General features: G+C 32.7%; 2 long non-coding RNA genes across 2 annotated transcripts; both read right to left on the reverse strand.

Annotated features, from left to right (window-relative positions):
- Window positions 1-229: 229 nt before the first annotated feature.
- On the reverse strand, window positions 230-5,520 carry LOC118734561. The gene is made up of 3 exons (XR_004992400.1): window positions 5,445-5,520; window positions 5,197-5,391; window positions 230-395 (listed from the first exon to the last, which is right to left on the reverse strand). It is a non-coding gene; the product is annotated as an uncharacterized LOC118734561 (long non-coding RNA).
- An 813-nt stretch (window positions 5,521-6,333) lies between these two features.
- On the reverse strand, window positions 6,334-6,796 carry LOC118734635. The gene is made up of 2 exons (XR_004992407.1): window positions 6,489-6,796; window positions 6,334-6,416 (listed from the first exon to the last, which is right to left on the reverse strand). It is a non-coding gene; the product is annotated as an uncharacterized LOC118734635 (long non-coding RNA).
- Between the last annotated feature and the right edge of the window lie 664 nt (window positions 6,797-7,460).

Consider the following 7,460-nt stretch of genomic DNA (forward strand, 5'->3'; position numbering starts at 1 on the left):
TAAATATAAGACCGCCACATATTGCCAAGTTTTGACTAATTATTTGTTTATTATTTACTTTCAATTATTTTCTTGTAAAAATATAGGTCACTTTATAATAAACACCATGGGCCGTATGCATAAAAACTAAGCAATTGCTTTTACTTAAAATTTCATACTTTTCACTTAAATTTGTTTGAACAAATTTTAGTCTTAATCTTAATTTAAATCTTAATTTTAGTCTTGATATAAGTTATAAGTTTAATCTCAACCTTAATCTTATCCTCCCCAACAAAGGTCACCGTCCTATAACTTCTTCTGTAGCTTTGACGTTTCCTCGCGTTTCGATTTACCGAGCGCAAAGAAGTTTTACTTCAACATTTTCATGAAAACCGTGCCCATTTTATTTGCGATCTCTTGAAATATTACGGGTAAACAGAACAGCAATTTAATACAGTTTAATAAGGTGACCTTTTTCTTTCATACAGTACATTCTCCAGTTTTCCATACAGTCAAAGTCAAAAGACAGCATACACATTGGTCTAATATAATATTCACAATTATTTTCATAAAACAAATGTTTCATACATTTTTTATGAAAATATAGTTCATTCTTTAACATATGCTTACTTAATATTATAAATCCGAAAGTGAGTTTGTTTGTTTGCTATGCTTTCACGCTTCAACTATTCAACCGATTATCATGAAATTTTGTACACTGCTGTTATTTAGCCCAACTTAACCCTAGAACACACACCCAGAAAATACCACGTAAACACACACCCGGGATACGTTTGTACCCGGGACCTTATTTTGCGGTTTTTTTAATGCTTATTCAACCGATTTCTATGATTTGTATATTTTAATATATAACAAGTATTTTGTCTTTTGTTTCATTCGAATATTCCTACTGGTTCCAGCGATATGGGCAAATAAAGTCAGGACATGCAACAGTGGATTTTTGTTTTTGTTGTTGTCCTGATAAATGCAAAACAAAATAATATAATTTATAATAATATACTTGTAGAGTAACAACGAATACACATTTTGGTTTTTATTTCATTGAAATATTCTACCTGGTTCAAAAGATATGTGCAAAAAGGCCGCGCAAGGTATGGGTACGTAGGTAGCAAATACACTGGTATAACTGGTTTTTGTATTTTATATGCAGCTGCAAGGGTTGTTTTCACACGAGGTGTTGTTATAAATGCTGCCTGTTGATATTTTCATTATTGTTTTGGTGCTCAAAAGTGTAAGAAGTGAAAATATAAGTGAAAATAAATATAACTGAAACTATAAATAACTGGATACGAAATGACTTCAAGAAGAAACGAATATTTATCAAGTGCAGCATATAGAAGGTAAAAAATGTAAAATAAGCAACAATGTAAACATATACTAATTTTTTTTATTATGCAGGCTAACTGAGGAACAGCGAGAATCATATATACAATCTTTATTTGATGAAATTTGTGATGATGACGCTCCCTATGACTTTGACTCAGAAGATGAAGAAGAAATTCAAATCAATGACATTGAAATTGCTGATGACGATGCTGAAGTTTCGCAAAGTGCCGCAGAAGTATTACCTGATTATGCGGACTATGAGGATGATGAAGAAGACGATGAAGAAGAAGAAGTAGAAGAAAATAATGAATTACCTGCTAGTGCCGAAAAATTTGTTGCACGTGATGGTACTGAGTGGATGAAAGAACCAAATGTAAGTCGTCAGGTACTCAGACAAAATATTATAAGAGAACGTTCTGGACCAGCTAGATGCACTGAAATGTTGTCAATAGAGCAAACATTCAAATGTTTCATGAACGTTGAAATGGCTGATATAATTATGCGCCACACAAATAAGTTAGCAAAAGAAACTTATAATGCTTACAACAATGCGCATCCAAACACAACTCCTAAGTCATGGACGCCTGTGTCAATAACAGAGCTGTATGCATTTTTTGGCATACTTATTATGACTGGTGCGAACCATAGCAATGGAGAACATGTTCGAGATTTATGGAGCGTCAAAAACTATCCTTTATATCGCGCCACAATGGGAGTCAACCGTTTCTGTTCGATATTGCGGTTCCTAAGATTTGACGATAAAAACACTCGTGCAACACGCTTACTAACTGATAAAGCAGCACCGATAAGTGAGTTGTGGACGATGATGAACAATAATCTTGCTGCACATTACAAGCCCAGCTCATGCTTGACGATTGATGAACAATTATTTCCTTACCGTGGACGCACACGGTTTACGCAGTACATACCGTCAAAACCTGCTAAATATGGTATCAAGGTTTGGTGGATTTGCGATGCCACAAATGCATATCCACTGCATGGACAAATATATACTGGCCAAGCAGAAACTGGTAGGGAAACGAACCAAGGCGAACGAGTGGTGAAGGATTTGTCTGCCAAATACCAAGGAAGTGGCCGAAACATTACAATAAACAATTTGTTTACGACCTTGCCAGTTGCAGAACTGCTTCTCACCTGGAAACTCACGATCGTTGGAACTTTGCGCAAAAACAAATCATATATTCCTCAAGAAATGAAGCAGAACAAAAACAGGACAATTGGTTCAACGACATTTGGCTTCAAAAATAATGTGACAATGTGCTCTTATGTTCCCAAAAAAAATAAAGCAGTAATTTTGCTTTCGACCATGCATAATGATGCTGAAATAGCTGACAGTGGGAAACCTCAAATAATTGAATATTATAATCGTACCAAAGGTGGTGTTGATCGAATGGACCAAATGTTTGCGGAATATCCAACACAAAGACAAACAAAACGATGGCCACTAGCGATGTTCTTCAACATGTTGGACATTACAGCTCTTGCAGCCTACATTGTCTACGATTTGAATAACCCTATGTTGCCTTGGAGAACAAACAACAAGCGTAAGCAGATCCTGCGCAGCTTGGCTGAAGCATTGTGTATGCCCATTATTGAAGCCAGAGCCATAAATCGTCAAGTGACGCGAAATTTTTCGACTAAAATTGCTATTGAAGCATATTTCAACCGACCGGTGGAATCAATGGTGTCAACAGCAGCATCAACATCTGCCGCAGCGCGCACGCCAAAACCTGTGTCCGGATCTTGCTATTTATGTTACGCACAAGAGGAAAAACGCCGTAGAAAAACCAGAAAGCTGTGCGACAAATGTAAGAAGCCAATGTGTCTTGAACATTCGGTCACATCAACAAATTGCTCTATTTGCCATGATTTTCCTTAGATATAAGATGCATTTTTATAATTTTTATATTAAAAGTCAATAATATAATGTGTGAAATGAATATTTTTAATTTTTCAAATAAAAAAATAATATAAAAAATGTTTTTTTTTTATTATTATGAGGATTTTTACTATTGGGGTACAAACGTATCCCGGGTGTGTGTTTACGTATATAATGTGTTTGGAAGGCTGTAGCTCCTGAACCAATGGTCCGATCTGGTTCAAATTTTGAATTTGAACTCAAAACTAAATAATCTTCCTAGATCCGAAGCGGTATAGAGGTATAGCGGTTCAAAAGTTACAACACTTCAAAGTTGAAAGTGGATACATTTGTACCCGGGTGTGTGCTCTAGGGTTAAAACAAAGGATAAATTTAATCTCGATTAGGCAAGAGGGGGTGGCACCTCCCATACAAACGGAATTTTTCATACTGTATTTCTCAGGAAATATTTTTGGTAGATTACTGGAACTTGGCATGGAGATATATAAAATCATTATCTACTCATGGATGAGGGCTGCCACCTTTTAAAAAATCTAATTCAATTTCAATTAAGGGAGTTATTTGAAAATTATCTTAAACAAAAAATGGATGTCAAGAGGCTTAAAAATCTGTAGTTGAATATATTTTGAAATATATAATATATTAATAACAATATAATATATTAATATATAATATATTAATATATTTTGGTATGAATCGAAATGGTTTTGAATATGTATCACAATATGAGTGTTAGACGAAAGAGGTTTAAAAAGGTTGCAAACTGTTTAAAAGGTTAAATTCAAACTATTCAATAATTTAAATGAATTATTGCAATATGAGAATCAATCAAAATGATTAAAAGGACTTAATTTCAAAACTATATGTGAAAGGTTTCCCTCTGTTTAAAATTTCAATTGAGTTGAAAAAGTATGACAAGTGAGAAGTTTAAGAAAGTTATAGTTTGAAAATATTTTGAAGATGGTTAAACAAATTTTAAACCTCCTGTTTTTGAATTGACTTTTCTTGAAATAGATTTTTCCCAAAGTAGCACGCAAAAATTTCATACACTCAGCTAAGCGGGTGAGGGCGATCTAGTACCATATAAATTGAAGTTTCACACCTTGTATAAAAATCAACAAATTTGTCATCAAATTTTAAATTTTTTAATCAGAATTTTTATAAACTTTTCGGGTAGTCAGTTTTGTAGCCCATTCAGTTTCAATAGGGCAATTCATCAAAACGCATAATGGTCGCGTAACCGTGTAAATTTCGTAAATAAACTGAATTTCCATAGAAAATTAAGTAAGTTTACGAGGTTTACATGGTTACGAGGCATTTACGCGTTTTGATGAATTGCCCTATTGAAATTGAATGGGCTACAAAACTGACTACCCGAAAAGTTTATAAAAATTCTGATTAAAAAATTGAAAATTTCATGACAAATTTGTTGATTTTTATACAAGGTGTGAAACTTCAATTTATATGGCATATGTTAAAGAATGAACTATATTTTCATAAAAAATGTATGAAAAATTTGTTTCATGAAAATAATTGTGAATATTATATTAGACCAATGTGTATGCTGTCTTTTGACTTTGTCTGTATATGTAATATGGCAAGAACGTAAATGAAAGGTTGTATAAAAATTAACGATAATTCTTGCCCACTTGAAATTTTCCAAATAGAGTTTATCTACTGTTACTCACAAAATTGAGCGTACGGTAATTTTTTGTTAATATTCGCAATGTTTTACATACTAAATTTAGAAAAATCTGCAAAGTTTCAGCAAAATCGAAAACTTTTTAATAAGAATTTCTAAAAAAAATCAGGTATGCAGTTTTATAGTCTATTAAATTTTAGTATAATAATGTGCAAATTTCAAATGTCTAAAAACTTGCGTTGATTTTTGAGAATTTTTTTGCTGACTGTCCTACGCTTTTTTTTATATAAAAAGTATTCAGAATTTGTATAAATTGGATATGACTTACCGTTTTTTTAGACAATCCCCCAACCGCTGCTGTTTTTTCCCACTTGTTTTTGGAGTAACTGCCAATGGCGGAGAGCTTTGACGCCCGCTTGAATCGCTATTAGCACTGGGAGAAGTAATTTTGCTTTGGACCTCTACCGCTGAACTGCAACCAGGTAGCTTCTTTTGCCCATCATTTTGAATGTCACTTTTAGCACTAGAAAATAACCAATTATGTATATTAATTTGTTAACCAAGGAAACCACTTACAACTCTGGATGCGTGCGAACATGTTTTTGTAAATTTGTTGTGTTTCCCGAGCGCTGAATAGTTTTGAAACAAATTTCGCAGCTGGCCTCCTTTTCATTTTTATAAGCTTTTATTTAACTTGGTCATCCCGCGCAAATCGTGGAAATTTCCAATCGATTTTAATCTAACTTCCCGACAAGTTAGAGACTTGAAATTTTCAGCATAGTTCCAATCACGATGACAATGCAATTTAAAATATAAATTAATTCCCTATATGGTCCAGGGGTCTTGATTCAAAGTCGGTCAAAAATTAGTAAAATTTATGGCTAACAGAGCGTAATTTGCCAAAGAACGTAAAACCAGAGCAAAGCTATTTATGGCAAATTCTAGATATCAACCTAGTCTAGATATGAACCTCGTTGTAGGCATCATATCAAGGAGATACAATTAGAAGACTCGAGAAGTTTCCCCGCCAGAAGAACTTTAATATTGCGCCTAAATATATGCCATGCTACAGCGGAAGTGGACGACACGCCATTTCTTTAAATGAAATTAACTGCTGATATATGTATGTATGTACATATGTATGTTTATACAAAACGTAAGCAAACAACATTTTGCTTGCATAGTCTTCTGTTCTCTTTCATTGCAAGTTGCAAGCTTTTTTAAAAACGAAGTAAATTAGTACAAATTGTTAGTAATTTTCATTAGAGTTTGAATAACTGCTTTCACTAAATGGCTTTTAGAAACTTTAACGAGACCTTAACTTATTTTATTTTATTCATTTTAGTGCAGTGACAAAATTTTCTTGCTAACAAATTTTTTGTTTCACTACTTTAATTTATTCCTTTGATTAAACATGTTAAATAAAAGCTTATTTTTAAAAAAATATTTTTTTTACATTACTTTATTTTCATTAAAAAACTTCCAAACCTCACTTCTTCTCATTTTGTATGGTTTTCTAGCGGCTGCGGTATGTATCTACGTACATAACTACATGCATATACATACATATGAATTGGTGACAAAATTGCTTCTTTTCACAAAATAAATATTCGTACTTACATTGAATTTTGGTAAAAAATAACAATCACTAAACCTTTGTTCGATGTGGTTTGGTTGGCTGAGCGATCAAGCTCACATAACCCAGGTTATTCTTCAAGGCTCTGAAGGATTGTGCACACTAATAAGCTTTAGTTGTGTTCACCAGTCAGCATAAGCGTTTATGTATATTTTGGCTGAAAATTGTAACTAAACCCCTTTTAATTTAAGACAGCCACTTTCATTTTATGAAAACTTTAATTAAATTGCCGCAGCTAAAAGATTTTCAGTAGTTGCGCGAAAAAATCAAAATGAGTGAAGCACACTCAGTGTTACCACAACGCTTAAAAAATGCTATTGAAACACAGAGTCGCTTTTCAGTTGAATACATTTTGCAAATGAATGCAATTCGGTAAAGTTTCTGTCTAATCAAATATGTATATAATATAAATAATAACATGGCGCATAATTCATAAATATTTGTATATTCATACCTTAGTATTTAAAAGGCCATATAAATCGAAAAATTCTTTAAAAATATTCGTCAAAATAAAGTCTGTGAAAAAATCTGCAGCTAACTTTAGAGTCAATTTCATTTCGACCATTATTTATAAGCCTTACATACAAGATGTCATACAAATTTAAAGGTTGTAAACAAGGCGAATTTATATATGAGGCCATGAAAACAGAAGTGGCCTAACCCAAAATTTATTTTTTTGTACTTGCCTACTTATAAGAGTCTCAAATGTGATCCGTTTTGAAATTAAAGTCGATTGTTTCTTAATTTTAAGGTACATAGCTACATAACGTACTATCAAATTAAGGAATAAAGCGACCTTTACGTTAAAATTTATTACATTTGAAACTATTTTAAGAAGCTAAGTACAAACAAAAAAAATTGTGGGTTAGACCACTTCTGTTCTCATGGCCTCATATGTAAGGTGGTTTTATAAAGCAATTAAAATTTCATTCTATATTTATGAATAAAGCGATTAA

This window comes from Rhagoletis pomonella, unplaced genomic scaffold (genome assembly GCF_013731165.1).
Source record: "Rhagoletis pomonella isolate Grant_MI unplaced genomic scaffold, Rhpom_1.0 Rhpom_scaffold_00001, whole genome shotgun sequence".
Taxonomy (NCBI): domain Eukaryota; kingdom Metazoa; phylum Arthropoda; class Insecta; order Diptera; family Tephritidae; genus Rhagoletis; species Rhagoletis pomonella.